The 27,002-nt window shown below is 73.5% G+C and overlaps 24 non-coding genes across 24 annotated transcripts; 15 read left to right on the forward strand and 9 right to left on the reverse strand.

The window, feature by feature from the left end:
- Positions 1–1,407: 1,407 nt before the first annotated feature.
- Positions 1,408–1,490, reverse strand: TRNAL-CAG (transfer RNA leucine (anticodon CAG)). The gene has a single exon. It is a non-coding gene; the product is annotated as a tRNA-Leu (tRNA).
- A 612-nt stretch (positions 1,491–2,102) lies between these two features.
- Positions 2,103–2,174, forward strand: TRNAD-GUC (transfer RNA aspartic acid (anticodon GUC)). The gene has a single exon. It is a non-coding gene; the product is annotated as a tRNA-Asp (tRNA).
- Positions 2,175–2,954: 780 nt separating this feature from the next.
- Positions 2,955–3,026, forward strand: TRNAG-UCC (transfer RNA glycine (anticodon UCC)). Its single transcript has one exon. It is a non-coding gene; the product is annotated as a tRNA-Gly (tRNA).
- A 305-nt stretch (positions 3,027–3,331) lies between these two features.
- On the forward strand, positions 3,332–3,403 carry TRNAE-CUC (transfer RNA glutamic acid (anticodon CUC)). Its single transcript has one exon. It is a non-coding gene; the product is annotated as a tRNA-Glu (tRNA).
- A 2,218-nt stretch (positions 3,404–5,621) lies between these two features.
- On the reverse strand, positions 5,622–5,692 carry TRNAG-GCC (transfer RNA glycine (anticodon GCC)). The gene has a single exon. It is a non-coding gene; the product is annotated as a tRNA-Gly (tRNA).
- A 1,569-nt stretch (positions 5,693–7,261) lies between these two features.
- Positions 7,262–7,344, reverse strand: TRNAL-CAG (transfer RNA leucine (anticodon CAG)). Its single transcript has one exon. It is a non-coding gene; the product is annotated as a tRNA-Leu (tRNA).
- A 621-nt stretch (positions 7,345–7,965) lies between these two features.
- TRNAD-GUC (transfer RNA aspartic acid (anticodon GUC)) lies at positions 7,966–8,037 on the forward strand. Its single transcript has one exon. It is a non-coding gene; the product is annotated as a tRNA-Asp (tRNA).
- A 780-nt stretch (positions 8,038–8,817) lies between these two features.
- Positions 8,818–8,889, forward strand: TRNAG-UCC (transfer RNA glycine (anticodon UCC)). Its single transcript has one exon. It is a non-coding gene; the product is annotated as a tRNA-Gly (tRNA).
- Positions 8,890–9,194: 305 nt separating this feature from the next.
- On the forward strand, positions 9,195–9,266 carry TRNAE-CUC (transfer RNA glutamic acid (anticodon CUC)). Its single transcript has one exon. It is a non-coding gene; the product is annotated as a tRNA-Glu (tRNA).
- Positions 9,267–11,492: 2,226 nt separating this feature from the next.
- TRNAG-GCC (transfer RNA glycine (anticodon GCC)) lies at positions 11,493–11,563 on the reverse strand. The gene has a single exon. It is a non-coding gene; the product is annotated as a tRNA-Gly (tRNA).
- A 1,545-nt stretch (positions 11,564–13,108) lies between these two features.
- On the reverse strand, positions 13,109–13,191 carry TRNAL-CAG (transfer RNA leucine (anticodon CAG)). Its single transcript has one exon. It is a non-coding gene; the product is annotated as a tRNA-Leu (tRNA).
- Positions 13,192–13,815: 624 nt separating this feature from the next.
- Positions 13,816–13,887, forward strand: TRNAD-GUC (transfer RNA aspartic acid (anticodon GUC)). Its single transcript has one exon. It is a non-coding gene; the product is annotated as a tRNA-Asp (tRNA).
- Positions 13,888–14,668: 781 nt separating this feature from the next.
- On the forward strand, positions 14,669–14,740 carry TRNAG-UCC (transfer RNA glycine (anticodon UCC)). The gene has a single exon. It is a non-coding gene; the product is annotated as a tRNA-Gly (tRNA).
- A 305-nt stretch (positions 14,741–15,045) lies between these two features.
- On the forward strand, positions 15,046–15,117 carry TRNAE-CUC (transfer RNA glutamic acid (anticodon CUC)). The gene has a single exon. It is a non-coding gene; the product is annotated as a tRNA-Glu (tRNA).
- Positions 15,118–17,348: 2,231 nt separating this feature from the next.
- TRNAG-GCC (transfer RNA glycine (anticodon GCC)) lies at positions 17,349–17,419 on the reverse strand. The gene has a single exon. It is a non-coding gene; the product is annotated as a tRNA-Gly (tRNA).
- A 1,525-nt stretch (positions 17,420–18,944) lies between these two features.
- Positions 18,945–19,028, reverse strand: TRNAL-CAG (transfer RNA leucine (anticodon CAG)). Its single transcript has one exon. It is a non-coding gene; the product is annotated as a tRNA-Leu (tRNA).
- Positions 19,029–19,655: 627 nt separating this feature from the next.
- TRNAD-GUC (transfer RNA aspartic acid (anticodon GUC)) lies at positions 19,656–19,729 on the forward strand. Its single transcript has one exon. It is a non-coding gene; the product is annotated as a tRNA-Asp (tRNA).
- A 787-nt stretch (positions 19,730–20,516) lies between these two features.
- On the forward strand, positions 20,517–20,588 carry TRNAG-UCC (transfer RNA glycine (anticodon UCC)). The gene has a single exon. It is a non-coding gene; the product is annotated as a tRNA-Gly (tRNA).
- A 311-nt stretch (positions 20,589–20,899) lies between these two features.
- TRNAE-CUC (transfer RNA glutamic acid (anticodon CUC)) lies at positions 20,900–20,972 on the forward strand. The gene has a single exon. It is a non-coding gene; the product is annotated as a tRNA-Glu (tRNA).
- Positions 20,973–23,197: 2,225 nt separating this feature from the next.
- On the reverse strand, positions 23,198–23,268 carry TRNAG-GCC (transfer RNA glycine (anticodon GCC)). Its single transcript has one exon. It is a non-coding gene; the product is annotated as a tRNA-Gly (tRNA).
- Positions 23,269–24,837: 1,569 nt separating this feature from the next.
- Positions 24,838–24,920, reverse strand: TRNAL-CAG (transfer RNA leucine (anticodon CAG)). Its single transcript has one exon. It is a non-coding gene; the product is annotated as a tRNA-Leu (tRNA).
- Positions 24,921–25,544: 624 nt separating this feature from the next.
- On the forward strand, positions 25,545–25,616 carry TRNAD-GUC (transfer RNA aspartic acid (anticodon GUC)). Its single transcript has one exon. It is a non-coding gene; the product is annotated as a tRNA-Asp (tRNA).
- A 781-nt stretch (positions 25,617–26,397) lies between these two features.
- On the forward strand, positions 26,398–26,469 carry TRNAG-UCC (transfer RNA glycine (anticodon UCC)). Its single transcript has one exon. It is a non-coding gene; the product is annotated as a tRNA-Gly (tRNA).
- A 305-nt stretch (positions 26,470–26,774) lies between these two features.
- Positions 26,775–26,846, forward strand: TRNAE-CUC (transfer RNA glutamic acid (anticodon CUC)). The gene has a single exon. It is a non-coding gene; the product is annotated as a tRNA-Glu (tRNA).
- Positions 26,847–27,002: the final 156 nt, after the last annotated feature.

Here is a 27,002-nt window from a genome sequence, read left to right on the forward strand (position 1 = left end):
AGGCACGCGGAGAGCCAGCCCCTGGGGCGGGGCGGGGCGGGGCGCGGCGCGGCGCGGCGCGGACGTCCGGGCAGAGGAAGGCACGGAGGCGGACTGGGCTCATCCTGTGCTTTGTCCCTGGTCCAGGGCCGCCGCCACAGCCTGCCCGTGTCCCCAGAGGCAGCCAGGAGCCGGACCCAGCCCGGCCAGCGCCCGAACCCCAAACAGCCGGAGCCATCTGTGGCAGGTGCAGGCAGGCGAGGGACCTTGCCTTCAGCTGCTCCCAGCCCCGAGCCAAAGTCCCTTTGGCGGATGGTTTTCTCGCGCGTGCAGTGTGTGTCCCGGCAGACGGGGTGGGGAACGGACCTCTCGTGTGTGGAGCCGTGGGGCCGGGGGCGGGGATGGGTGGGCTGTGTGTCTTTGTGTGTGTGTGTGTGTGTGTGTGTGTGTGTGTGTGTGTGTGTGTGTTTGCGCTCGCGCCGGCGTCTGTCGGACGGAGTTAGAGGCCAGGTAGCGCCGCCTGCGCCTCTGAGTGCGTCTCGGGCCAAGAGAGCAAAGGCCTGAGCGCGCTGGCCGGCGCCTCTCCCTAGGGGTCCGGCTGGGTGCCTTGACAGGTTGGGAGGCAGGAGGGCGGTCTTGGATCCGGGAGGAACGCTGGGGCGGAGTGGCCGGCCGGCGGCCTCCCCGAGCCAGGAGATGCGCCGTGGCGCCCGGCTGGATGGCCCGGGGGGGTCTAGGGCTTCCGCTCACTGCTCCCTGCAGCCACCTTCCCGGCTTGGACTCGTGAGCCAGGCCCACAGAAGGGAGGGGTCCGCGCCGCCGGCTGGCCAGCAGACGGCTGGGCTGTATGGCTCCCGGGAGGCAGACAGGCAGGCAGGTAGGTGTGGCCAGGGGAAGGCCCCCAGGTGGAGAATCGTGTGGGCCGCCTCGGGAGGGTGTGGAGAGAATGGACTAGGGCCGGGGGAAAAGCACGGGGTGCCGGTGGGGTGGGTGCGTGTTCCCGGGGGCGGCGGAAGCGGACGGCTGGCTGGAAGAGCCAGGCGCTGTCCAGCGGCCACATGTGGGAGCGGGAAGCGCGGGGAGCTTTGCAGCCTGGGCTGGTTCGCGAGTGCCGGGGTGAGGAGGGCAGGGGCGGGAATAGACGAGAAGGAGGACCAAAGAGCCTCCAGAAAGCAGCAGGTGCGAAGTCAGCGAAGCCTGCGGGTGTGGGAAAGGCGCTCGAGTCGCCGGGGAGTGCGTGCGTGTGTGTGTGTGTGCGAGCGCGCGCGCGCGCGCGCGCGCTCAGAGCCCGAGGCGGCGAGGGTGGAGGGGCTGGAGCTCGGTCCCGGGCAGCGTGTGCTCGGGTGCGAGGCGGGCCGCGGCCGCGAGAGGGTGTGGTCCAGGCCCGGGTGGCGTGGCTGCTGTGTGGGGCGGGCCAAAAGGTGGGCGTGTCAGGAGTGGGATTCGAACCCACGCCTCCAGGGGAGACTGCGACCTGAACGCAGCGCCTTAGACCGCTCGGCCATCCTGACGGCGGGTGTGAGCGCGTCGCCGCTGGCCTGGCTGGGACGCGGCGCTAACGCTGGTGTCCTTGGCCGTCATGGCGCCCGGCTGGCGGCTGTGTGGGTGCGCAAGGGGCGAGACACGCGCGGCGGCCCCGGAGGAGCACGGCCAGCCGCTTCGCCGCCGCCGCCGCCGCCGCCGCCGCCGCCGCCAGCGCGGCTCCCGTCGCAGTCGCACCCCCACCCCCAGCTCCCTGCAGGCCCCGTGCAGCGTCGGCGCCCCTTGCCCTGCTCCCCACCCCGCCTTCCTCGCCCTCGCCCTCGCCCTCGCCCTCGCAGTCCCGCTTGCCGTCTGGGGCCTTTTCTCCCGGCGCGATGCCCGCCTGGCAGACGAGAGAGAGGCAGCGCTCGTTGGGAGTACTGAGCGCCGTCCGGGTCCGTGTGTGGGCCCCGGGTCCGGGCGGACTCGGAGTCGGGGCCGGGGGCTGCCGTGCGGGAGAGGGGGCCGAAGCGGGGCTGGGGTCGGGTGGGGCGTGGCCCGTGTCGGGCGCCCGTGCAGGGCAGGGCGTCGAGGGCAGGCAGGGGCAGGCGTGGGGAGGCAGCCGGAGAGGGGTCGGGCGCCCGGGTGGCCGGCCGCCGCCGTCCTCGTTAGTATAGTGGTGAGTATCCCCGCCTGTCACGCGGGAGACCGGGGTTCGATTCCCCGACGGGGAGGCAAGACGCCCTTTTTGGTGGCCTGCGCAGCTCTGGGTGCCACCTCTTGCTCCCGAGGGGCAGGGGCGCTTCTTCTCGGCCGTCCGGCGGCGCGTGCCCGGCCTGCCCACCGTCCACCGGCCCCAGCCCTTTGCGTGGCTCGAGGCCGGACGCTGGGTCGCCACCGCGCAGCCGGGGCCTCGTGTGGTCCCCGCGGCAGCCACAGCGAGCTCCTCGGCGACGTGCCGCCCAGCCGCCCAGCCGCGCAGCCGCCGTGGGTGTCGCTCGGGTGGGAGGCAGATGGGTCCGGTCCCGTCTGGATGCGGGAGGTGGTGTGGCCTGGCGCCCGCCCCCTCTGCTCCTTCCCGCGCGGGGCCGGGCTGGGCCGCTAGCTGCGGGCCGCGGAGGACGCGGAAGACGCCGGGCCGGGGACGTGGCGGGGCTCCCCAGCCGGCCTCCGAGGGCCCGAGAGCGGCCAGGCGGCCAGAGCGCCCTCCAGAGGCGGGCGGCGGTGGGCGCGGGGCGCGGGGCGCGGGGCGGGCAGGTGGGCGGGCGGGCGGGCGTGCCCGGCGACCGGCCGGTGCAGCTGAGTCGGAGGGGCGAGGCTGGGGCGCCGGGCGGCCGCAGCCCGTGGTGGCCGCAGCCCGTGGTGGCCGGGCAGAGCTGCGGCCGGGCGGGACGTCGGGGCAGGGCTGCGCCGGGCGGCGGAGGCGCGGCGGCGGCGGCGGCAAGAGAGCGCCAAGGCGAGAAGGCGCGGAGCGCACCCTGGGCCGGCCGCGTCGGGCCGGCCCGGGCCGTGCAGCGTTGGTGGTATAGTGGTGAGCATAGCTGCCTTCCAAGCAGTTGACCCGGGTTCGATTCCCGGCCAACGCAGCCGCCCGACCTTTTGCGCCGCTCCGGGGCCCTCCTGGCCAGGCCCGCCGGGCGCTGGCAGTGGGGGACGGCGTGCCGGCCCGCTGGGCGCTGGGCGCTGGGCACGTGGCCCGAGGCGGCGTGCGGGTGCGAGGGCGGCCGGCGCGCAGCGTTTTGCGGGTGCTGCCAGCGGGCCGGGTGGACTGCGTGGGGCCCGCGGGCGGCTGGACGTGCAGAGGCAGGGGCCTCGGGGCCCAAGCGGAGCCGCGTGGGTGGAATGGAGGCGCTGGGTCCAGGGGGTGCAGGCCAGGCGCGCAGCCTGTCGCTCCCTGGTGGTCTAGTGGTTAGGATTCGGCGCTCTCACCGCCGCGGCCCGGGTTCGATTCCCGGTCAGGGAAGCCTTTCTTCTTCCTCTGGCCCTCCGGGGCCTCCCCTCCCGGCCGGCCGAGCCGAGCCGAGCCACCCACCGTCTCGCCCCCAGTGCACCCGCACCACCCCCTTTTAGCCCACGCCAGCACGCCAGGCCAGAGCTGGCTAGCTTGTCGCGGGCCCCGCCGCCAAGATGGAGGGGTGCACACAAGGCCACCTGCCACGCCCCGACGGGCGGCCCCGGCCTCGCCCTGCCACCTCGGCCCGTCCGAGCCTTTTGGCCTGGCTGGCCCACCGGAGGCCCTCGGCATCGCCTCTCCCCTTCGCCCCCCCCCCCCCCGCGCACGCGCTCGCCTGGCACCTTCGCTTCCACAGCCCGAGACGCGAGTGGGCGGGGCGGCCTCTGTCCCCGGCCGGGACCACCAGTGTGCGCAGGCGCCCCTGCCCCCCGAGTGCGCTCGGACCCCCACCGCCCCCTCCGGTGGCGCTCCTAGCTGGCCAGGCTGACGAGCCATCCTGTCCTCCCTCCTGAGGTGCCCGCGGTGGCGGTGCCGGGCGCGTGGGTCAGGTGAGCCCCGCGCAGCCCTGAGTCCCGTCACCTGGCCGAGCAGCCCCCCTCGGGCCTGCCACCTCTCGGGCGGCTTCCCTGCCCCACGCGGGGCGGGAGCGCCACGACCTGGCTGGCTGCGTCTCTCCCCGGCGACGGACAGCGGACCCCAGGGGCACGCCGGTCTTGGGCGCCGATGCGAGCACAGAGTCCGACCGCCGTGCCCGGGAGGTGGAGGAGGGAAGAGGCATCCGGGCACGGCCCGGACTCCCCGGGGCACTGGAGGTGAGACAGCGGGGAGGTGCCGTGGGAGCCACGGGGGAAGACAACCCAGCAGCCAGGCAGGTGGGTGGCGGTCGAGGCACCCCGGGGGACTGGGCGCACTTGTCGCCAACTTGTCATTCCAATTGCAGGACACGTCGGTCCCTTCCATCCTTTGGCAAAGGGGCCAGCGTGTTACCCAGTGGTCCCTTTCGCCACCTCCGCGCCCCAGCCCGCACCCCCGATGAGCGGCGTCCTCCACCACCCACCCCCCCCCCACTCACGCACACTTTTCACAGTTGCACGTTTCACAGTTTCCCATCCCGCCTCGCCCCGTGCCTCGCCAAGATAGGCGCCGTCCGTCCCTCTGTCCACCCCTGTCTGTATCCGTCCTCTTCTGTGGATGCCTCCCAAGGTCCATCGCACACCTCAGTCTCCTTCCCGCCCCAACTTGGGCACCCCTGTCCGCCGGGGATTTGCTCTGTGATCAGAGGTGTCCCCTCTCGAGGCCGAGCGGTCAGCCGGTGCGCCGCGCACACCTGCTGGGACACACTCGCTTCAACCGGACAAGCCCCCTGCAGCGGTGCGGAGGAGCCGCGGGCGGCCGTGGGTCTCCGGGTGCTTCCCGTGCCCACGGGAAGTTTCCTCGGAGTCCTCGCTTTTGCGTGTGTGTGTGCGTGTGGGTGTGTGTGGAGGGGAGGAGAGGTGGAGGTCGGGGTGGGAGAGGGATGGAGGACGGTGGTGGACTTTGGTGCCGTGGGTGGCTCTCGCGGTGGAAGAGGAAGCCGCGTTGGCACGATAGCGCGGCGGCGAAGCGGGACGCAGAGAATCAAGGGCCTGCGCGACCATGACGTTAGGCACGCTGGGGTCTTGCGGGTGCGGGTGCCGGTGCCACCTGGAGTCTGTGAGCGACCCTCCCGGCGCGGCAGCTTGGTTTCCGCCGGTTGTGCAAAAGGGGAGGATTTCTGGAGTGTGGGTAGAGTGAGCCAGAGCGCGCGCGCGCGCGCGCGTGTGTGTGTGTGTGTGTGTGTCTGTGTCGGGGTGGGAGGGGCTGGTGGGAGGGGCGGGGGCGCGAGGTGGTGCCCAGGGAAGGGGAGGAGCGTGTGGGTGGCAGCGCGAGTTGGTGCGTGGATGCGTTCCTTGCAGTGAATCGGGAGACTGGAGCGAGGCGAGCGTCGTTAAAGAAAAGAAGGGCAAGGCAGGTGTCCGGGCGGGCGCGGATGGGCCCTTGGCTCCCGGGCGGGCGGAGTTTTGTCCCCAGGGCGAGCGAGCCAGGGAGGAGGAAGGGAATGTGCGGCAGGGGCAGGGGCGGGGACGTGATGGGGCGTGGGCGGGCCCCCAGAGAGGAGCAGACGTGGCTTTGGCCAGGTGCTCTGAAGGTGGGAGAGAGGAAGCGTAGCGCGCAGTTGGCGCTGCGGGGCCAAAAGGGGATGGCGCGTTGCATGGGCCGGGAATCGAACCCGGGCCTCCCGCGTGGCAGGCGAGAATTCTACCACTGAACCACCCATGCGCCCACGGACGTGGTCCACAGAGGGCTTCCCCAGCGGCGCCGGCCGCCTCCGTTGCCGGTCCCCGCCAGGAGTGAGCGTGAGCGTGAGCGTGAGCGTGAGCGTGAGCGTCTTCTCCGTGGGAGCAGGAGGCGGGCAGTCTGCAAGACAGGCTCCAGGCACGCGGAGAGCCAGCCCCTGGGGCGGGGCGGGGCGGGGCGGGGCGGGGCGCGGCGCGGCGCGGCGCGGACGTCCGGGCAGAGGAAGGCACGGAGGCGGACTGGGCTCATCCTGTGCTTTGTCCCTGGTCCAGGGCCGCCGCCACAGCCTGCCCGTGTCCCCAGAGGCAGCCAGGAGCCGGACCCAGCCCGGCCAGCGCCCGAACCCCAAACAGCCGGAGCCATCTGTGGCAGGTGCAGGCAGGCGAGGGACCTTGCCTTCAGCTGCTCCCAGCCCCGAGCCAAAGTCCCTTTGGCGGATGGTTTTCTCGCGCGTGCAGTGTGTGTCCCGGCAGACGAGGTGGGGAACGGACCTCTCGTGTGTGGAGCCGTGGGGCCGGGGGCGGGGATGGGTGGGCTGTGTGTCTTTGTGTGTGTGTGTGTGTGTGTGTGTGTGTGTGTGTGTGTGTGTGTTTGCGCTCGCGCCGGCGTCTGTCGGACGGAGTTAGAGGCCAGGTAGCGCCGCCTGCGCCTCTGAGTGCGTCTCGGGCCAAGAGAGCAAAGGCCTGAGCGCGCTGGCCGGCGCCTCTCCCTAGGGGTCCGGCTGGGTGCCTTGACAGGTTGGGAGGCAGGAGGGCGGTCTTGGATCCGGGAGGAACGCTGGGGCGGAGCGGCCGGCCGGCGGCCTCCCCGAGCCAGGAGATGCGCCGTGGCGCCCGGCTGGATGGCCCGGGGGGGTCTAGGGCTTCCGCTCACTGCTCCCTGCAGCCACCTTCCCGGCTTGGACTCGTGAGCCAGGCCCACAGAAGGGAGGGGTCCGCGCCGCCGGCTGGCCAGCAGACGGCTGGGCTGTATGGCTCCCGGGAGGCAGACAGGCAGGCAGGTAGGTGTGGCCAGGGGAAGGCCCCCAGGTGGAGAATCGTGTGGGCCGCCTCGGGAGGGTGTGGAGAGAATGGACTAGGGCCGGGGGAAAAGCACGGGGTGCCGGTGGGGTGGGTGCGTGTTCCCGGGGGCGGCGGAAGCGGACGGCTGGCTGGAAGAGCCAGGCGCTGTCCAGCGGCCACATGTGGGAGCGGGAAGCGCGGGGAGCTTTGCAGCCTGGGCTGGTTCGCGAGTGCCGGGGTGAGGAGGGCAGGGGCGGGAATAGACGAGAAGGAGGACCAAAGAGCCTCCAGAAAGCAGCAGGTGCGAAGTCAGCGAAGCCTGCGGGTGTGGGAAAGGCGCTCGAGTCGCCGGGGAGTGCGTGCGTGTGTGTGTGTGTGCGAGCGCGCGCGCGCGCGCGCGCGCTCAGAGCCCGAGGCGGCGAGGGTGGAGGGGCTGGAGCTCGGTCCCGGGCAGCGTGTGCTCGGGTGCGAGGCGGGCCGCGGCCGCGAGAGGGTGTGGTCCAGGCCCGGGTGGCGTGGCTGCTGTGTGGGGCGGGCCAAAAGGTGGGCGTGTCAGGAGTGGGATTCGAACCCACGCCTCCAGGGGAGACTGCGACCTGAACGCAGCGCCTTAGACCGCTCGGCCATCCTGACGGCGGGTGTGAGCGCGTCGCCGCTGGCCTGGCTGGGACGCGGCGCTAACGCTGGTGTCCTTGGCCGTCATGGCGCCCGGCTGGCGGCTGTGTGGGTGCGCAAGGGGCGAGACACGCGCGGCGGCCCCGGAGGAGCACGGCCAGCCGCTTCGCCGCCGCCGCCGCCGCCGCCGCCGCCGCCGCCGCCGCCGCCAGCGCGGCTCCCGTCGCAGTCGCACCCCCACCCCCAGCTCCCTGCAGGCCCCGTGCAGCATCGGCGCCCCTTGCCCTGCTCCCCACCCCGCCTTCCTCGCCCTCGCCCTCGCCCTCGCCCTCGCAGTCCCGCTTGCCGTCTGGGGCCTTTTCTCCCGGCGCGATGCCCGCCTGGCAGACGAGAGAGAGGCAGCGCTCGTTGGGAGTACTGAGCGCCGTCCGGGTCCGTGTGTGGGCCCCGGGTCCGGGCGGACTCGGAGTCGGGGCCGGGGGCTGCCGTGCGGGAGAGGGGGCCGAAGCGGGGCTGGGGTCGGGTGGGGCGTGGCCCGTGTCGGGCGCCCGTGCAGGGCAGGGCGTCGAGGGCAGGCAGGGGCAGGCGTGGGGAGGCAGCCGGAGAGGGGTCGGGCGGCCGGGTGGCCGGCCGCCGCCGTCCTCGTTAGTATAGTGGTGAGTATCCCCGCCTGTCACGCGGGAGACCGGGGTTCGATTCCCCGACGGGGAGGCAAGACGCCCTTTTTGGTGGCCTGCGCAGCTCTGGGTGCCACCTCTTGCTCCCGAGGGGCAGGGGCGCTTCTTCTCGGCCGTCCGGCGGCGCGTGCCCGGCCTGCCCACCGTCCACCGGCCCCAGCCCTTTGCGTGGCTCGAGGCCGGACGCTGGGTCGCCACCGCGCAGCCGGGGCCTCGTGTGGTCCCCGCGGCAGCCACAGCGAGCTCCTCGGCGACGTGCCGCCCAGCCGCCCAGCCGCGCAGCCGCCGTGGGTGTCGCTCGGGTGGGAGGCAGATGGGTCCGGTCCCGTCTGGATGCGGGAGGTGGTGTGGCCTGGCGCCCGCCCCCTCTGCTCCTTCCCGCGCGGGGCCGGGCTGGGCCGCTAGCTGCAGGCCGCGGAGGACGCGGAAGACGCCGGGCCGGGGACGTGGCGGGGCTCCCCAGCCGGCCTCCGAGGGCCCGAGAGCGGCCAGGCGGCCAGAGCGCCCTCCAGAGGCGGGCGGCGGTGGGCGCGGGGCGCGGGGCGCGGGGCGGGCAGGTGGGCGGGCGGGCGGGCGTGCCCGGCGACCGGCCGGTGCAGCTGAGTCGGAGGGGCGAGGCTGGGGCGCCGGGCGGCCGCAGCCCGTGGTGGCCGCAGCCCGTGGTGGCCGGGCAGAGCTGCGGCCGGGCGGGACGTCGGGGCAGGGCTGCGCCGGGCGGCGGAGGCGCGGCGGCGGCGGCGGCAAGAGAGCGCCAAGGCGAGAAGGCGCGGAGCGCACCCTGGGCCGGCCGCGTCGGGCCGGCCCGGGCCGTGCAGCGTTGGTGGTATAGTGGTGAGCATAGCTGCCTTCCAAGCAGTTGACCCGGGTTCGATTCCCGGCCAACGCAGCCGCCCGACCTTTTGCGCCGCTCCGGGGCCCTCCTGGCCAGGCCCGCCGGGCGCTGGCAGTGGGGGACGGCGTGCCGGCCCGCTGGGCGCTGGGCGCTGGGCACGTGGCCCGAGGCGGCGTGCGGGTGCGAGGGCGGCCGGCGCGCAGCGTTTTGCGGGTGCTGCCAGCGGGCCGGGTGGACTGCGTGGGGCCCGCGGGCGGCTGGACGTGCAGAGGCAGGGGCCTCGGGGCCCAAGCGGAGCCGCGTGGGTGGAATGGAGGCGCTGGGTCCAGGGGGTGCAGGCCAGGCGCGCAGCCTGTCGCTCCCTGGTGGTCTAGTGGTTAGGATTCGGCGCTCTCACCGCCGCGGCCCGGGTTCGATTCCCGGTCAGGGAAGCCTTTCTTCTTCCTCTGGCCCTCCGGGGCCTCCCCTCCCGGCCGGCCGAGCCGAGCCGAGCCACCCACCGTCTCGCCCCCAGTGCACCCGCACCACCCCCTTTTAGCCCACGCCAGCACGCCAGGCCAGAGCTGGCTAGCTTGTCGCGGGCCCCGCCGCCACGATGGAGGGGTGCACACAAGGCCACCTGCCACGCCCCGACGGGCGGCCCCGGCCTCGCCCTGCCACCTCGGCCCGTCCGAGCCTTTTGGCCTGGCTGGCCCACCGGAGGCCCTCGGCATCGCCTCTCCCCTTCGCCCCCCCCCCCCCCCCGCGCACGCGCTCGCCTGGCACCTTCGCTTCCACAGCCCGAGACGCGAGTGGGCGGGGCGGCCTCTGTCCCCGGCCGGGACCACCAGTGTGCGCAGGCGCCCCTGCCCCCCGAGTGCGCTCGGACCCCCACCGCCCCCTCCGGTGGCGCTCCTAGCTGGCCAGGCTGACGAGCCATCCTGTCCTCCCTCCTGAGGTGCCCGCGGTGGCGGTGCCGGGCGCGTGGGTCAGGTGAGCCACGCGCAGCCCTGAGTCCCGTCACCTGGCCGAGCAGCCCCCCTCGGGCCTGCCACCTCTCGGGCGGCTTCCCTGCCCCACGCGGGGCGGGAGCGCCACGACCTGGCTGGCTGCGTCTCTCCCCGGCGACGGACAGCGGACCCCAGGGGCACGCCGGTCTTGGGCGCCGATGCGAGCGCAGAGTCCGACCGCCGTGCCCGGGAGGTGGAGGAGGGAAGAGGCATCCGGGCACGGCCCGGACTCCCCGGGGCACTGGAGGTGAGACAGCGGGGAGGTGCCGTGGGAGCCACGGGGGAAGACAACCCAGCAGCCAGGCAGGTGGGTGGCGGTCGAGGCACCCCGGGGGACTGGGCGCACTTGTCGCCAACTTGTCATTCCAATTGCAGGACACGTCGGTCCCTTCCATCCTTTGGCAAAGGGGCCAGCGTGTTACCCAGTGGTCCCTTTCGCCACCTCCGCGCCCCAGCCCGCACCCCCGATGAGCGGCGTCCTCCACCACCCACCCCCCCCCCACTCACGCACACTTTTCACAGTTGCACGTTTCACAGTTTCCCATCCCGCCTCGCCCCGTGCCTCGCCAAGATAGGCGCCGTCCGTCCCTCTGTCCACCCCTGTCTGTATCCGTCCTCTTCTGTGGATGCCTCCCAAGGTCCATCGCACACCTCAGTCTCCTTCCCGCCCCAACTTGGGCACCCCTGTCCGCCGGGGATTTGCTCTGTGATCAGAGGTGTCCCCTCTCGAGGCCGAGCGGTCAGCCGGTGCGCCGCGCACACCTGCTGGGACACACTCGCTTCAACCGGACAAGCCCCCTGCAGCGGTGCGGAGGAGCCGCGGGCGGCCGTGGGTCTCCGGGTGCTTCCCGTGCCCACGGGAAGTTTCCTCGGAGTCCTCGCTTTTGCGTGTGTGTGTGCGTGTGGGTGTGTGTGGAGGGGAGGAGAGGTGGAGGTCGGGGTGGGAGAGGGATGGAGGACGGTGGTGGACTTTGGTGCCGTGGGTGGCTCTCGCGGTGGAAGAGGAAGCCGCGTTGGCACGATAGCGCGGCGGCGAAGCGGGACGCAGAGAATCAAGGGCCTGCGCGACCATGACGTTAGGCACGCTGGGGTCTTGCGGGTGCGGGTGCCGGTGCCACCTGGAGTCTGTGAGCGACCCTCCCGGCGCGGCAGCTTGGTTTCCGCCGGTTGTGCAAAAGGGGAGGATTTCTGGAGTGTGGGTAGAGTGAGCCAGAGCGCGCGCGCGCGCGCGCGTGTGTGTGTGTGTGTGTGTGTCTGTGTCGGGGTGGGAGGGGCTGGTGGGAGGGGCGGGGGCGCGAGGTGGTGCCCAGGGAAGGGGAGGAGCGTGTGGGTGGCAGCGCGAGTTGGTGCGTGGATGCGTTCCTTGCAGTGAATCGGGAGACTGGAGCGAGGCGAGCGTCGTTAAAGAGAAGAAGGGCAAGGCAGGTGTCCGGGCGGGCGCGGATGGGCCCTTGGCTCCCGGGCGGGCGGGCGGGTGGGCGGAGTTTTGTCCCCAGGGCGAGCGAGCCAGGGAGGAGGAAGGGAATGTGCGGCAGGGGCGGGGACGGGATGGGGCGTGGGCGGGCCCCCAGAGAGGAGCAGACGTGGCTTTGGCCAGGTGCTCTGAAGGTGGGAGAGAGGAAGCGTAGCGCGCAGTTGGCGCTGCGGGGCCAAAAGGGGATGGCGCGTTGCATGGGCCGGGAATCGAACCCGGGCCTCCCGCGTGGCAGGCGAGAATTCTACCACTGAACCACCCATGCGCCCACGGACGTGGTCCACAGAGGGCTTCCCCAGCGGCGCCGGCCGCCTCCGTTGCCGGTCCCCGCCAGGAGTGAGCGTGAGCGTGAGCGTGAGCGTCTTCTCCGTGGGAGCAGGAGGTGGGCAGTCTGCAAGACAGGCTCCAGGCACGCGGAGAGCCAGCCCCTGGGGCGGGGTGGGCGGGGCGCGGCGCGGCGCGGCGCGGACGTCCGGGCAGAGGAAGGCACGGAGGCGGACTGGGCTCATCCTGTGCTTTGTCCCTGGTCCAGGGCCGCCGCCACAGCCTGCCCGTGTCCCCAGAGGCAGCCAGGAGCCGGACCCAGCCCGGCCAGCGCCCGAACCCCAAACAGCCGGAGCCATCTGTGGCAGGTGCAGGCAGGCGAGGGACCTTGCCTTCAGCTGCTCCCAGCCCCGAGCCAAAGTCCCTTTGGCGGATGGTTTTCTCGCGCGTGCAGTGTGTGTCCCGGCAGACGGGGTGGGGAACGGACCTCTCGTGTGTGGAGCCGTGGGGCCGGGGGCGGGGATGGGTGGGCTGTGTGTCTTTGTGTGTGTGTGTGTGTGTGTGTGTGTGTGTGTGTGTGTGTGTTTGCGCTCGCGCCGGCGTCTGTCGCACGGAGTTAGAGGCCAGGTAGCGCCGCCTGCGCCTCTGAGTGCGTCTCGGGCCAAGAGAGCAAAGGCCTGAGCGCGCTGGCCGGCGCCTCTCCCTAGGGGTCCGGCTGGGTGCCTTGACAGGTTGGGAGGCAGGAGGGCGGTCTTGGATCCGGGAGGAACGCTGGGGCGGAGCGGCCGGCCGGCGGCCTCCCCGAGCCAGGAGATGCGCCGTGGCGCCCGGCTGGATGGCCCGGGGGGGTCTAGGGCTTCCGCTCACTGCTCCCTGCAGCCACCTTCCCGGCTTGGACTCGTGAGCCAGGCCCACAGAAGGGAGGGGTCCGCGCCGCCGGCTGGCCAGCAGACGGCTGGGCTGTATGGCTCCCGGGAGGCAGACAGGCAGGCAGGTAGGTGTGGCCAGGGGAAGGCCCCCAGGTGGAGAATCGTGTGGGCCGCCTCGGGAGGGTGTGGAGAGAATGGACTAGGGCCGGGGGAAAAGCACGGGGTGCCGGTGGGGTGGGTGCGTGTTCCCGGGGGCGGCGGAAGCGGACGGCTGGCTGGAAGAGCCAGGCGCTGTCCAGCGGCCACATGTGGGAGCGGGAAGCGCGGGGAGCTTTGCAGCCTGGGCTGGTTCGCGAGTGCCGGGGTGAGGAGGGCAGGGGCGGGAATAGACGAGAAGGAGGACCAAAGAGCCTCCAGAAAGCAGCAGGTGCGAAGTCAGCGAAGCCTGCGGGTGTGGGAAAGGGCGCTCGAGTCGCCGGGGAGTGCGTGCGTGTGTGTGTGTGTGCGAGCGCGCGCGCGCGCGCGCGCGCTCAGAGCCCGAGGCGGCGAGGGTGGAGGGGCTGGAGCTCGGTCCCGGGCAGCGTGTGCTCGGGTGCGAGGCGGGCCGCGGCCGCGAGAGGGTGTGGTCCAGGCCCGGGTGGCGTGGCTGCTGTGTGGGGCGGGCCAAAAGGTGGGCGTGTCAGGAGTGGGATTCGAACCCACGCCTCCAGGGGAGACTGCGACCTGAACGCAGCGCCTTAGACCGCTCGGCCATCCTGACGGCGGGTGTGAGCGCGTCGCCGCTGGCCTGGCTGGGACGCGGCGCTAACGCTGGTGTCCTTGGCCGTCATGGCGCCCGGCTGGCGGCTGTGTGGGTGCGCAAGGGGCGAGACACGCGCGGCGGCCCCGGAGGAGCACGGCCAGCCGCTTCGCCGCCGCCGCCGCCGCCGCCGCCGCCGCCGCCGCCGCCGCCGCCAGCGCGGCTCCCGTCGCAGTCGCACCCCCACCCCCAGCTCCCTGCAGGCCCCGTGCAGCGTCGGCGCCCCTTGCCCTGCTCCCCACCCCGCCTTCCTCGCCCTCGCCCTCGCCCTCGCCCTCGCAGTCCCGCTTGCCGTCTGGGGCCTTTTCTCCCGGCGCGATGCCCGCCTGGCAGACGAGAGAGAGGCAGCGCTCGTTGGGAGTACTGAGCGCCGTCCGGGTCCGTGTGTGGGCCCCGGGTCCGGGCGGACTCGGAGTCGGGGCCGGGGGCTGCCGTGCGGGAGAGGGGGCCGAAGCGGGGCTGGGGTCGGGTGGGGCGTGGCCCGTGTCGGGCGCCCGTGCAGGGCAGGGCGTCGAGGGCAGGCAGGGGCAGGCGTGGGGAGGCAGCCGGAGAGGGGTCGGGCGCCCGGGTGGCCGGCCGCCGCCGTCCTCGTTAGTATAGTGGTGAGTATCCCCGCCTGTCACGCGGGAGACCGGGGTTCGATTCCCCGACGGGGAGGCAAGACGCCCTTTTTGGTGGCCTGCGCAGCTCTGGGTGCCACCTCTTGCTCCCGAGGGGCAGGGGCGCTTCTTCTCGGCCGTCCGGCGGCGCGTGCCCGGCCTGCCCACCGTCCACCGGCCCCAGCCCTTTGCGTGGCTCGAGGCCGGACGCTGGGTCGCCACCGCGCAGCCGGGGCCTCGTGTGGTCCCCGCGGCAGCCACAGCGAGCTCCTCGGCGACGTGCCGCCCAGCCGCCCAGCCGCGCAGCCGCCGTGGGTGTCGCTCGGGTGGGAGGCAGATGGGTCCGGTCCCGTCTGGATGCGGGAGGTGGTGTGGCCTGGCGCCCGCCCCCTCTGCTCCTTCCCGCGCGGGGGCCGGGCTGGGCCGCTAGCTGCGGGCCGCGGAGGACGCGGAAGACGCCGGGCCGGGGACGTGGCGGGGCTCCCCAGCCGGCCTCCGAGGGCCCGAGAGCGGCCAGGCGGCCAGAGCGCCCTCCAGAGGCGGGCGGCGGTGGGCGCGGGGCGCGGGGCGCGGGGCGGGCAGGTGGGCGGGCGGGCGGGCGTGCCCGGCGACCGGCCGGTGCAGCTGAGTCGGAGGGGCGAGGCTGGGGCGCCGGGCGGCCGCAGCCCGTGGTGGCCGCAGCCCGTGGTGGCCGGGCAGAGCTGCGGCCGGGCGGGACGTCGGGGCAGGGCTGCGCCGGGCGGCGGAGGCGCGGCGGCGGCGGCGGCAAGAGAGCGCCAAGGCGAGAAGGCGCGGAGCGCACCCTGGGCCGGCCGCGTCGGGCCGGCCCGGGCCGTGCAGCGTTGGTGGTATAGTGGTGAGCATAGCTGCCTTCCAAGCAGTTGACCCGGGTTCGATTCCCGGCCAACGCAGCCGCCCGACCTTTTGCGCCGCTCCGGGGCCCTCCTGGCCAGGCCCGCCGGGCGCTGGCAGTGGGGGACGGCGTGCCGGCCCGCTGGGCGCTGGGCGCTGGGCACGTGGCCCGAGGCGGCGTGCGGGTGCGAGGGCGGCCGGCGCGCAGCGTTTTGCGGGTGCTGCCAGCGGGCCGGGTGGACTGCGTGGGGCCCGCGGGCGGCTGGACGTGCAGAGGCAGGGGCCTCGGGGCCCAAGCGGAGCCGCGTGGGTGGAATGGAGGCGCTGGGTCCAGGGGGTGCAGGCCAGGCGCGCAGCCTGTCGCTCCCTGGTGGTCTAGTGGTTAGGATTCGGCGCTCTCACCGCCGCGGCCCGGGTTCGATTCCCGGTCAGGGAAGCCTTTCTTCTTCCTCTGGCCCTCCGGGGCCTCCCCTCCCGGCCGGCCGAGCCGAGCCGAGCCACCCACCGTCTCGCCCCCAGTGCACCCGCACCACCCCCTTTTAGCCCACGCCAGCACGCCAGGCCAGAGCTGGCTAGCTTGTCGCGGGCCCCGCCGCCAAGATGGAGGGGTGCACACAAGGCCACCTGCCACGCCCCGACGGGCGGCCCCGGCCTCGCCCTGCCACCTCGGCCCGTCCGAGCCTTTTGGCCTGGCTGGCCCACCGGAGGCCCTCGGCATCGCCTCTCCCCTTCGCCCCCCCCCCCCCCCCCGCGCACGCGCTCGCCTGGCACCTTCGCTTCCACAGCCCGAGACGCGAGTGGGCGGGGCGGCCTCTGTCCCCGGCCGGGACCACCAGTGTGCGCAGGCGCCCCTGCCCCCCGAGTGCGCTCGGACCCCCACCGCCCCCTCCGGTGGCGCTCCTAGCTGGCCAGGCTGACGAGCCATCCTGTCCTCCCTCCTGAGGTGCCCGCGGTGGCGGTGCCGGGCGCGTGGGTCAGGTGAGCCACGCGCAGCCCTGAGTCCCGTCACCTGGCCGAGCAGCCCCCCTCGGGCCTGCCACCTCTCGGGCGGCTTCCCTGCCCCACGCGGGGCGGGAGCGCCACGACCTGGCTGGCTGCGTCTCTCCCCGGCGACGGACAGCGGACCCCAGGGGCACGCCGGTCTTGGGCGCCGATGCGAGCACAGAGTCCGACCGCCGTGCCCGGGAGGTGGAGGAGGGAAGAGGCATCCGGGCACGGCCCGGACTCCCCGGGGCACTGGAGGTGAGACAGCGGGGAGGTGCCGTGGGAGCCACGGGGGAAGACAACCCAGCAGCCAGGCAGGTGGGTGGCGGTCGAGGCACCCCGGGGGACTGGGCGCACTTGTCGCCAACTTGTCATTCCAATTGCAGGACACGTCGGTCCCTTCCATCCTTTGGCAAAGGGGCCAGCGTGTTACCCAGTGGTCCCTTTCGCCACCTCCGCGCCCCAGCCCGCACCCCCGATGAGCGGCGTCCTCCACCACCCACCCCCCCCCCACTCACGCACACTTTTCACAGTTGCACGTTTCACAGTTTCCCATCCCGCCTCGCCCCGTGCCTCGCCAAGATAGGCGCCGTCCGTCCCTCTGTCCACCCCTGTCTGTATCCGTCCTCTTCTGTGGATGCCTCCCAAGGTCCATCGCACACCTCAGTCTCCTTCCCGCCCCAACTTGGGCACCCCTGTCCGCCGGGGATTTGCTCTGTGATCAGAGGTGTCCCCTCTCGAGGCCGAGCGGTCAGCCGGTGCGCCGCGCACACCTGCTGGGACACACTCGCTTCAACCGGACAAGCCCCCTGCAGCGGTGCGGAGGAGCCGCGGGCGGCCGTGGGTCTCCGGGTGCTTCCCGTGCCCACGGGAAGTTTCCTCGGAGTCCTCGCTTTTGCGTGTGTGTGTGCGTGTGGGTGTGTGTGGAGGGGAGGAGAGGTGGAGGTCGGGGTGGGAGAGGGATGGAGGACGGTGGTGGACTTTGGTGCCGTGGGTGGCTCTCGCGGTGGAAGAGGAAGCCGCGTTGGCACGATAGCGCGGCGGCGAAGCGGGACGCAGAGAATCAAGGGCCTGCGCGACCATGACGTTAGGCACGCTGGGGTCTTGCGGGTGCGGGTGCCGGTGCCACCTGGAGTCTGTGAGCGACCCTCCCGGCGCGGCAGCTTGGTTTCCGCCGGTTGTGCAAAAGGGGAGGATTTCTGGAGTGTGGGTAGAGTGAGCCAGAGCGCGCGCGCGCGCGCGCGCGTGTGTGTGTGTGTGTGTGTGTGTCTGTGTCGGGGTGGGAGGGGCTGGTGGGAGGGGCGGGGGCGCGAGGTGGTGCCCAGGGAAGGGGAGGAGCGTGTGGGTGGCAGCGCGAGTTGGTGCGTGGATGCGTTCCTTGCAGTGAATCGGGAGACTGGAGCGAGGCGAGCGTCGTTAAAGAGAAGAAGGGCAAGGCAGGTGTCCGGGCGGGCGCGGATGGGCCCTTGGCTCCCGGGCGGGCGGGCGGGTGGGCGGAGTTTTGTCCCCAGGGCGAGCGAGCCAGGGAGGAGGAAGGGAATGTGCGGCAGGGGCGGGGACGTGATGGGGCGTGGGCGGGCCCCCAGAGAGGAGCAGACGTGGCTTTGGCCAGGTGCTCTGAAGGTGGGAGAGAGGAAGCGTAGCGCGCAGTTGGCGCTGCGGGGCCAAAAGGGGATGGCGCGTTGCATGGGCCGGGAATCGAACCCGGGCCTCCCGCGTGGCAGGCGAGAATTCTACCACTGAACCACCCATGCGCCCACGGACGTGGTCCACAGAGGGCTTCCCCAGCGGCGCCGGCCGCCTCCGTTGCCGGTCCCCGCCAGGAGTGAGCGTGAGCGTGAGCGTGAGCGTGAGCGTGAGCGTCTTCTCCGTGGGAGCAGGAGGCGGGCAGTCTGCAAGACAGGCTCCAGGCACGCGGAGAGCCAGCCCCTGGGGCGGGGCGGGGCGGGGCGCGGCGCGGCGCGGCGCGGACGTCCGGGCAGAGGAAGGCACGGAGGCGGACTGGGCTCATCCTGTGCTTTGTCCCTGGTCCAGGGCCGCCGCCACAGCCTGCCCGTGTCCCCAGAGGCAGCCAGGAGCCGGACCCAGCCCGGCCAGCGCCCGAACCCCAAACAGCCGGAGCCATCTGTGGCAGGTGCAGGCAGGCGAGGGACCTTGCCTTCAGCTGCTCCCAGCCCCGAGCCAAAGTCCCTTTGGCGGATGGTTTTCTCGCGCGTGCAGTGTGTGTCCCGGCAGACGGGGTGGGGAACGGACCTCTCGTGTGTGGAGCCGTGGGGCCGGGGGCGGGGATGGGTGGGCTGTGTGTCTTTGTGTGTGTGTGTGTGTGTGTGTGTGTGTGTGTGTGTGTGTGTGTTTGCGCTCGCGCCGGCGTCTGTCGGACGGAGTTAGAGGCCAGGTAGCGCCGCCTGCGCCTCTGAGTGCGTCTCGGGCCAAGAGAGCAAAGGCCTGAGCGCGCTGGCCGGCGCCTCTCCCTAGGGGTCCGGCTGGGTGCCTTGACAGGTTGGGAGGCAGGAGGGCGGTCTTGGATCCGGGAGGAACGCTGGGGCGGAGTGGCCGGCCGGCGGCCTCCCCGAGCCAGGAGATGCGCCGTGGCGCCCGGCTGGATGGCCCGGGGGGGTCTAGGGCTTCCGCTCACTGCTCCCTGCAGCCACCTTCCCGGCTTGGACTCGTGAGCCAGGCCCACAGAAGGGAGGGGTCCGCGCCGCCGGCTGGCCAGCAGACGGCTGGGCTGTATGGCTCCCGGGAGGCAGACAGGCAGGCAGGTAGGTGTGGCCAGGGGAAGGCCCCCAGGTGGAGAATCGTGTGGGCCGCCTCGGGAGGGTGTGGAGAGAATGGACTAGGGCCGGGGGAAAAGCACGGGGTGCCGGTGGGGTGGGTGCGTGTTCCCGGGGGCGGCGGAAGCGGACGGCTGGCTGGAAGAGCCAGGCGCTGTCCAGCGGCCACATGTGGGAGCGGGAAGCGCGGGGAGCTTTGCAGCCTGGGCTGGTTCGCGAGTGCCGGGGTGAGGAGGGCAGGGGCGGGAATAGACGAGAAGGAGGACCAAAGAGCCTCCAGAGAAAGGCGCTCGAGTCGCCGGGGAGTGCGTGCGGTGTTGTGTGTGTGTGCGAGCGCTGCGCGCGCGCGGCGCGCTCAGAGCCCGAGGCGGCGAGGGTGGAGGGGCTGGAGCTCGGTCCCGGGCAGCGTGTGGGCTCGGGGTGCGAGGCGGGCCGCGGGCGCGAGAGGGTGTGGTCCAGGCCCGGGTGGCGTGGCTGCTGTGTGGGGCGGGCCAAAAGGTGGGCGTGTCAGGAGTGGGATTCGAACCCACGCCTCCAGGGGAGGACTGCGACCTGAACGCAGCGCCTTAGACCGCTCGGGCATCCTGACGGCGGGGTGTGAGCGCGTCGCCGCTGGCCTGGCTGGGACGCGGCGCTTAACGCTGGTGTCCTTTGGCCGTCATGGCGCCCGGCTGGCGGCTGTGTGGGTGCGCAAGGGGCGAGACACGCGCGGCGGCCCCGGAGGAGCACGGCCAGCCGCTTCGCCCGCCGCCGCCCGCCGCCCGCCGCCGCCGCCGCCGCCAGCGCGGCTCCCGTCGCAGTCGCACCCCCACCCCCAGCTCCCTGCAGGCCCGTGCAGCGTCGGCGCCCCTTGCCCTGCTCCCCACCCCGCCTTCCTCGCCCTCGCCCTCGCCCTCGCCCTCGCAGTCCCGCTTGCCGGTCTGGGGCCTTTTCTCCCGGCGCGATGCCCGCCTGGCAGAACGAGAGAGAGGCAGCGCTCGTTGGGAGTACTGAGCGCCGTCCGGGGTCCGTGTGTGGGCCCCGGGTCCGGGCGGACTCGGAGTCGGGGCCGGGGGCTGCCGTGCGGGAGAGGGGGCCGAAGCGGGGGCTGGGGTCGGGTGGGGCGTGGCCCGTGTCGGGCGCCCGTGCAGGGCAGGGCGTCGAGGGCAGGCAGGGGCAGGCGTGGGGAGGCAGCCGGAGAGGGGTCGGGCGCCCGGTGGTGGCCGGCCGCCGCCCGTCCTCGTTAGTATAGTGGTGAGTATCCCCGCCTGTCACGCGGGGAGACCGGGGGTTCGATTCCCCGACGGGGAGGCAAGGACGCCCTTTTTGGTGGCCTGCGCAGCTCTGGGTGCCACCTCTTGCTCCCGAGGGGCAGGGGCGCTTCTTCATCGGCCGTCCGGCGGCGCGTGCCCGGCCCTGCCCACCGTCCACCGGCCCCAGCCCTTTGCGTGGCTCGAGGCCGGACGCTGGGTCGCCACCGCGCAGCCGGGGGCCTCGTGTGGTCCCCGCGGCAGCCACAGCGAGCTCCTCGGCGACGTGCCGCCCAGCCGCCCAGCCGCGCAGCCGCCGTGGGTGTCGCTCGGGTGGGAGCAGATGGGTCCGGTCCCGTCTGGATGCGGGAGGTGGTGTGGCCTGGCGCCCGCCCCCTCTGCTCCTTCCCGCGCGGGGGCCGGGCTGGGCCGCTAGCTGCGGGCCGCGGAGGACGCGGAAGACGCCGGGCCGGGGACGTGGCGGGGCTCCCAGCCGGCCTCCGAGGGGCCCAGAGAGGCGGCCAGGCGGCCAGAGCGCCCTCCAGAGGCGGGCCGGCGGTGGGCGCGGGGCGCGGGGCGCGGGGCGGGCAGGTGGGCGGGCGGGCGGGCGTGCCCGGCGACCGGCCGGTGCAGCTGAGTCGGAGGGGCGAGGCTGGGGCGCCGGGCGGCCGCAGCCCGTGGTGGCCGCAGCCCGTGGTGGCCGGGCAGAGCTGCGGCCGGGCGGGACGTCGGGGCAGGGCTGCGCCGGGCGGCGGAGGCGCGGCGGCGGCGGCGGCAAGAGAGCGCCAAGGCGAGAAGGCGCGGAGCGCACCCTGGGCCGGCCGCGTCGGGCCGGCCCGGGCCGTGCAGCGTTGGTGGTATAGTGGTGAGCATAGCTGCCTTCCAAGCAGTTGACCCGGGTTCGATTCCCGGCCAACGCAGCCGCCCGACCTTTTGCGCCGCTCCGGGGCCCCTCCTGGCCAGGCCCGCCGGGCGCTGGGCAGTGGGGGACGGCGTGCCGGCCCGCTGGGCGCTGGGCGCTGGGCACGTGGCCCGAGGCGGCGTGCGGGTGCGAGGGCGGCCGGCGCGCAGCGTTTTGCGGGTGCTGCCAGCGGGCCGGGTGGGACTGCGTGGGGGCCCGCGGGCGGTGCTGGACGTGCAGAGGCAGGGGCCTCGGGGCCCAAGCGGAGCCGCGTGGGTGGAATGGAGGCGCTGGGTCCAGGGGGTGCAGGCCAGGCGCGCAGCCTGTCGCTCCCTGGTGGTCTAGTGGGTTAGGATTCGGCGCTCTCACCGCCGCGGCCCGGGTTCGATTCCCGGTCAGGGAAGCCTTTCTTCTTCCTCTGGCCCTCCGGGGCCTCCCCTCCCGGCCGGCCGAGCCGAGCCGAGCCACCCACCGTCTCGCCCCCAGTGCACCCGCACCACCCCCTTTTAGCCCACGCCAGCACGCCAGGCCAGAGCTGGCTAGCTTGTCGCGGGCCCCGCCGCCAAGATGGAGGGGTGCACACAAGGCCACCTGCCACGCCCCGACGGGCGGCCCCGGCCTCGCCCTGCCACCTCGGCCCGTCCGAGCCTTTTGGCCTGGCTGGCCCACCGGAGGCCCTCGGCATCGCCTCTCCCCTTCGCCCCCCCCCCCCCCCCCCGCGCACGCGCTCGCCTGGCACCTTCGCTTCCACAGCCCGAGACGCGAGTGGGCGGGGCGGCCTCTGTCCCCGGCCGGGACCACCAGTGTGCGCAGGCGCCCCTGCCCCCCGAGTGCGCTCGGACCCCCACCGCCCCCTCCGGTGGCGCTCCTAGCTGGCCAGGCTGACGAGCCATCCTGTCCTCCCTCCTGAGGTGCCCGCGGTGGCGGTGCCGGGCGCGTGGGTCAGGTGAGCCACGCGCAGCCCTGAGTCCCGTCACCTGGCCGAGCAGCCCCCCTCGGGCCTGCCACCTCTCGGGCGGCTTCCCTGCCCCACGCGGGGCGGGAGCGCCACGACCTGGCTGGCTGCGTCTCTCCCCGGCGACGGACAGCGGACCCCAGGGGCACGCCGGTCTTGGGCGCCGATGCGAGCACAGAGTCCGACCGCCGTGCCCGGGAGGTGGAGGAGGGAAGAGGCATCCGGGCACGGCCCGGACTCCCCGGGGCACTGGAGGTGAGACAGCGGGGAGGTGCCGTGGGAGCCACGGGGGAAGACAACCCAGCAGCCAGGCAGGTGGGTGGCGGTCGAGGCACCCCGGGGGACTGGGCGCACTTGTCGCCAACTTTGTCATTCCAATTGCAGGACACGTCGGTCCCTTCCATCCTTTGGCAAAGGGGCCAGCGTGTTACCCAGTGGTCCCTTTCGCCACCTCCGCGCCCCAGCCCGCACCCCCGATGAGCGGCGTCCTCCACCACCCACCCCCCCCCCACTCACGCACACTTTTCACAGTTGCACGTTTCACAGTTTCCCATCCCGCCTCGCCCCGTGCCTCGCCAAGATAGGCGCCGTCCGTCCCTCTGTCCACCCCTGTCTGTATCCGTCCTCTTCTGTGGATGCCTCCCAAGGTCCATCGCACACCTCAGTCTCCTTCCCGCCCCAACTTGGGCACCCCTGTCCGCCGGGGATTTGCTCTGTGATCAGAGGTGTCCCCTCTCGAGGCCGAGCGGTCAGCCGGTGCGCCGCGCACACCTGCTGGGACACACTCGCTTCAACCGGACAAGCCCCCTGCAGCGGTGCGGAGGAGCCGCGGGCGGCCGTGGGTCTCCGGGTGCTTCCCGTGCCCACGGGAAGTTTCCTCGGAGTCCTCGCTTTTGCGTGTGTGTGTGCGTGTGGGTGTGTGTGGAGGGGAGGAGAGGTGGAAGGTCGGGGTGGGAGAGGGATGGAGGACGGTGGTGGACTTTGGTGCCGTGGGTGGCTCTCGCGGTGGAAGAGGAAGCCGCGTTGGCACGATAGCGCGGCGGCGAAGCGGGACGCAGAGAATCAAGGGCCTGCGCGACCATGACGTTAGGCACGCTGGGGTCTTGCGGGTGCGGGTGCCGGTGCCACCTGGAGTCTGTGAGCGACCCTCCCGGCGCGGCAGCTTGGTTTCCGCCGGTTGTGCAAAAGGGGAGGATTTCTGGAGTGTGGGTAGAGTGAGCCAGAGCGCGGCGCGCGCGCGCGCGTGTGTGTGTGTGTGTGTGTGTCTGTGTCGGGGTGGGAGGGGCTGGTGGGAGGGGCGGGGGCGCGAGGTGGTGCCCAGGGAAGGGGAGGAGCGTGTGGGTGGCAGCGCGAGTTGGTGCGTGGATGCGTTCCTTGCAGTGAATCGGGAGACTGGAGCGAGGCGAGCGTCGTTAAAGAAAAGAAGGGCAAGGCAGGTGTCCGGGCGGGCGCGGATGGGCCCTTGGCTCCCGGGCGGGCGGAGTTTTGTCCCCAGGGCGAGCGAGCCAGGGAGGAGGAAGGGAATGTGCGGCAGGGGCAGGGGCGGGGACGTGATGGGGCGTGGGCGGGCCCCCAGAGAGGAGCAGACGTGGCTTTGGCCAGGTGCTCTGAAGGTGGGAGAGAGGAAGCGTAGCGCGCAGTTGGCGCTGCGGGGCCAAAAGGGGATGGCGCGTTGCATGGGCCGGGAATCGAACCCGGGCCTCCCGCGTGGCAGGCGAGAATTCTACCACTGAACCACCCATGCGCCCACGGACGTGGTCCACAGAGGGCTTCCCCAGCGGCGCCGGCCGCCTCCGTTGCCGGTCCCCGCCAGGAGTGAGCGTGAGCGTGAGCGTGAGCGTGAGCGTGAGCGTCTTCTCCGTGGGAGCAGGAGGCGGGCAGTCTGCAAGACAGGCTCCAGGCACGCGGAGAGCCAGCCCCTGGGGCGGGGCGGGGCGGGGCGGGGCGGGGCGCGGCGCGGCGCGGCGCGGACGTCCGGGCAGAGGAAGGCACGGAGGCGGACTGGGCTCATCCTGTGCTTTGTCCCTGGTCCAGGGCCGCCGCCACAGCCTGCCCGTGTCCCCAGAGGCAGCCAGGAGCCGGACCCAGCCCGGCCAGCGCCCGAACCCCAAACAGCCGGAGCCATCTGTGGCAGGTGCAGGCAGGCGAGGGACCTTGCCTTCAGCTGCTCCCAGCCCCGAGCCAAAGTCCCTTTGGCGGATGGTTTTCTCGCGCGTGCAGTGTGTGTCCCGGCAGACGAGGTGGGGAACGGACCTCTCGTGTGTGGAGCCGTGGGGCCGGGGGCGGGGATGGGTGGGCTGTGTGTCTTTGTGTGTGTGTGTGTGTGTGTGTGTGTGTGTGTGTGTGTGTGTGTTTGCGCTCGCGCCGGCGTCTGTCGGACGGAGTTAGAGGCCAGGTAGCGCCGCCTGCGCCTCTGAGTGCGTCTCGGGCCAAGAGAGCAAAGGCCTGAGCGCGCTGGCCGGCGCCTCTCCCTAGGGGTCCGGCTGGGTGCCTTGACAGGTTGGGAGGCAGGAGGGCGGTCTTGGATCCGGGAGGAACGCTGGGGCGGAGCGGCCGGCCGGCGGCCTCCCCGAGCCAGGAGATGCGCCGTGGCGCCCGGCTGGATGGCCCGGGGGGGTCTAGGGCTTCCGCTCACTGCTCCCTGCAGCCACCTTCCCGGCTTGGACTCGTGAGCCAGGCCCACAGAAGGGAGGGGTCCGCGCCGCCGGCTGGCCAGCAGACGGCTGGGCTGTATGGCTCCCGGGAGGCAGACAGGCAGGCAGGTAGGTGTGGCCAGGGGAAGGCCCCCAGGTGGAGAATCGTGTGGGCCGCCTCGGGAGGGTGTGGAGAGAATGGACTAGGGCCGGGGGAAAAGCACGGGGTGCCGGTGGGGTGGGTGCGTGTTCCCGGGGGCGGCGGAAGCGGACGGCTGGCTGGAAGAGCCAGGCGCTGTCCAGCGGCCACATGTGGGAGCGGGAAGCGCGGGGAGCTTTGCAGCCTGGGCTGGTTCGCGAGTGCCGGGGTGAGGAGGGCAGGGGCGGGAATAGACGAGAAGGAGGACCAAAGAGCCTCCAGAAAGCAGCAGGTGCGAAGTCAGCGAAGCCTGCGGGTGTGGGAAAGGCGCTGGAGTCGCCGGGGAGTGCGTGCGTGTGTGTGTGTGTGCGAGCGCGCGCGCGCGCGCGCGCGCTCAGAGCCCGAGGCGGCGAGGGTGGAGGGGCTGGAGCTCGGTCCCGGGCAGCGTGTGCTCGGGTGCGAGGCGGGCCGCGGCCGCGAGAGGGTGTGGTCCAGGCCCGGGTGGCGTGGCTGCTGTGTGGGGCGGGCCAAAAGGTGGGCGTGTCAGGAGTGGGATTCGAACCCACGCCTCCAGGGGAGACTGCGACCTGAACGCAGCGCCTTAGACCGCTCGGCCATCCTGACGGCGGGTGTGAGCGCGTCGCCGCTGGCCTGGCTGGGACGCGGCGCTAACGCTGGTGTCCTTGGCCGTCATGGCGCCCGGCTGGCGGCTGTGTGGGTGCGCAAGGGGCGAGACACGCGCGGCGGCCCCGGAGGAGCACGGCCAGCCGCTTCGCCGCCGCCGCCGCCGCCGCCGCCGCCGCCGCCGCCGCCGCCGCCAGCGCGGCTCCCGTCGCAGTCGCACCCCCACCCCCAGCTCCCTGCAGGCCCCGTGCAGCATCGGCGCCCCTTGCCCTGCTCCCCACCCCGCCTTCCTCGCCCTCGCCCTCGCCCTCGCCCTCGCAGTCCCGCTTGCCGTCTGGGGCCTTTTCTCCCGGCGCGATGCCCGCCTGGCAGACGAGAGAGAGGCAGCGCTCGTTGGGAGTACTGAGCGCCGTCCGGGTCCGTGTGTGGGCCCCGGGTCCGGGCGGACTCGGAGTCGGGGCCGGGGGCTGCCGTGCGGGAGAGGGGGCCGAAGCGGGGCTGGGGTCGGGTGGGGCGTGGCCCGTGTCGGGCGCCCGTGCAGGGCAGGGCGTCGAGGGCAGGCAGGGGCAGGCGTGGGGAGGCAGCCGGAGAGGGGTCGGGCGGCCGGGTGGCCGGCCGCCGCCGTCCTCGTTAGTATAGTGGTGAGTATCCCCGCCTGTCACGCGGGAGACCGGGGTTCGATTCCCCGACGGGGAGGCAAGACGCCCTTTTTGGTGGCCTGCGCAGCTCTGGGTGCCACCTCTTGCTCCCGAGGGGCAGGGGCGCTTCTTCTCGGCCGTCCGGCGGCGCGTGCCCGGCCTGCCCACCGTCCACCGGCCCCAGCCCTTTGCGTGGCTCGAGGCCGGACGCTGGGTCGCCACCGCGCAGCCGGGGCCTCGTGTGGTCCCCGCGGCAGCCACAGCGAGCTCCTCGGCGACGTGCCGCCCAGCCGCCCAGCCGCGCAGCCGCCGTGGGTGTCGCTCGGGTGGGAGGCAGATGGGTCCGGTCCCGTCTGGATGCGGGAGGTGGTGTGGCCTGGCGCCCGCCCCCTCTGCTCCTTCCCGCGCGGGGCCGGGCTGGGCCGCTAGCTGCAGGCCGCGGAGGACGCGGAAGACGCCGGGCCGGGGACGTGGCGGGGCTCCCCAGCCGGCCTCCGAGGGCCCGAGAGCGGCCAGGCGGCCAGAGCGCCCTCCAGAGGCGGGCGGCGGTGGGCGCGGGGCGCGGGGGCGCGGGGCGGGCAGGTGGGCGGGCGGGCGGGCGTGCCCGGCGACCGGCCGGTGCAGCTGAGTCGGAGGGGCGAGGCTGGGGCGCCGGGCGGCCGCAGCCCGTGGTGGCCGCAGCCCGTGGTGGCCGGGCAGAGCTGCGGCCGGGCGGGACGTCGGGGCAGGGCTGCGCCGGGCGGCGGAGGCGCGGCGGCGGCGGCGGCAAGAGAGCGCCAAGGCGAGAAGGCGCGGAGCGCACCCTGGGCCGGCCGCGTCGGGCCGGCCCGGGCCGTGCAGCGTTGGTGGTATAGTGGTGAGCATAGCTGCCTTCCAAGCAGTTGACCCGGGTTCGATTCCCGGCCAACGCAGCCGCCCGACCTTTTGCGCCGCTCCGGGGCCCTCCTGGCCAGGCCCGCCGGGCGCTGGCAGTGGGGGACGGCGTGCCGGCCCGCTGGGCGCTGGGCGCTGGGCACGTGGCCCGAGGCGGCGTGCGGGTGCGAGGGCGGCCGGCGCGCAGCGTTTTGCGGGTGCTGCCAGCGGGCCGGGTGGACTGCGTGGGGCCCGCGGGCGGCTGGACGTGCAGAGGCAGGGGCCTCGGGGCCCAAGCGGAGCCGCGTGGGTGGAATGGAGGCGCTGGGTCCAGGGGGTGCAGGCCAGGCGCGCAGCCTGTCGCTCCCTGGTGGTCTAGTGGTTAGGATTCGGCGCTCTCACCGCCGCGGCCCGGGTTCGATTCCCGGTCAGGGAAGCCTTTCTTCTTCCTCTGGCCCTCCGGGGCCTCCCCTCCCGGCCGGCCGAGCCGAGCCGAGCCACCCACCGTCTCGCCCCCAGTGCACCCGCACCACCCCCTTTTAGCCCACGCCAGCACGCCAGGCCAGAGCTGGCTAGCTTGTCGCGGGCCCCG

Source organism: Lynx rufus, unplaced genomic scaffold (assembly GCF_022079265.1).
Source record: "Lynx rufus isolate CCGP_SWC_20201006 ecotype Redwood Valley unplaced genomic scaffold, mLynRuf1.p SCAF_15, whole genome shotgun sequence".
Lineage (NCBI taxonomy): Eukaryota > Metazoa > Chordata > Mammalia > Carnivora > Felidae > Lynx > Lynx rufus.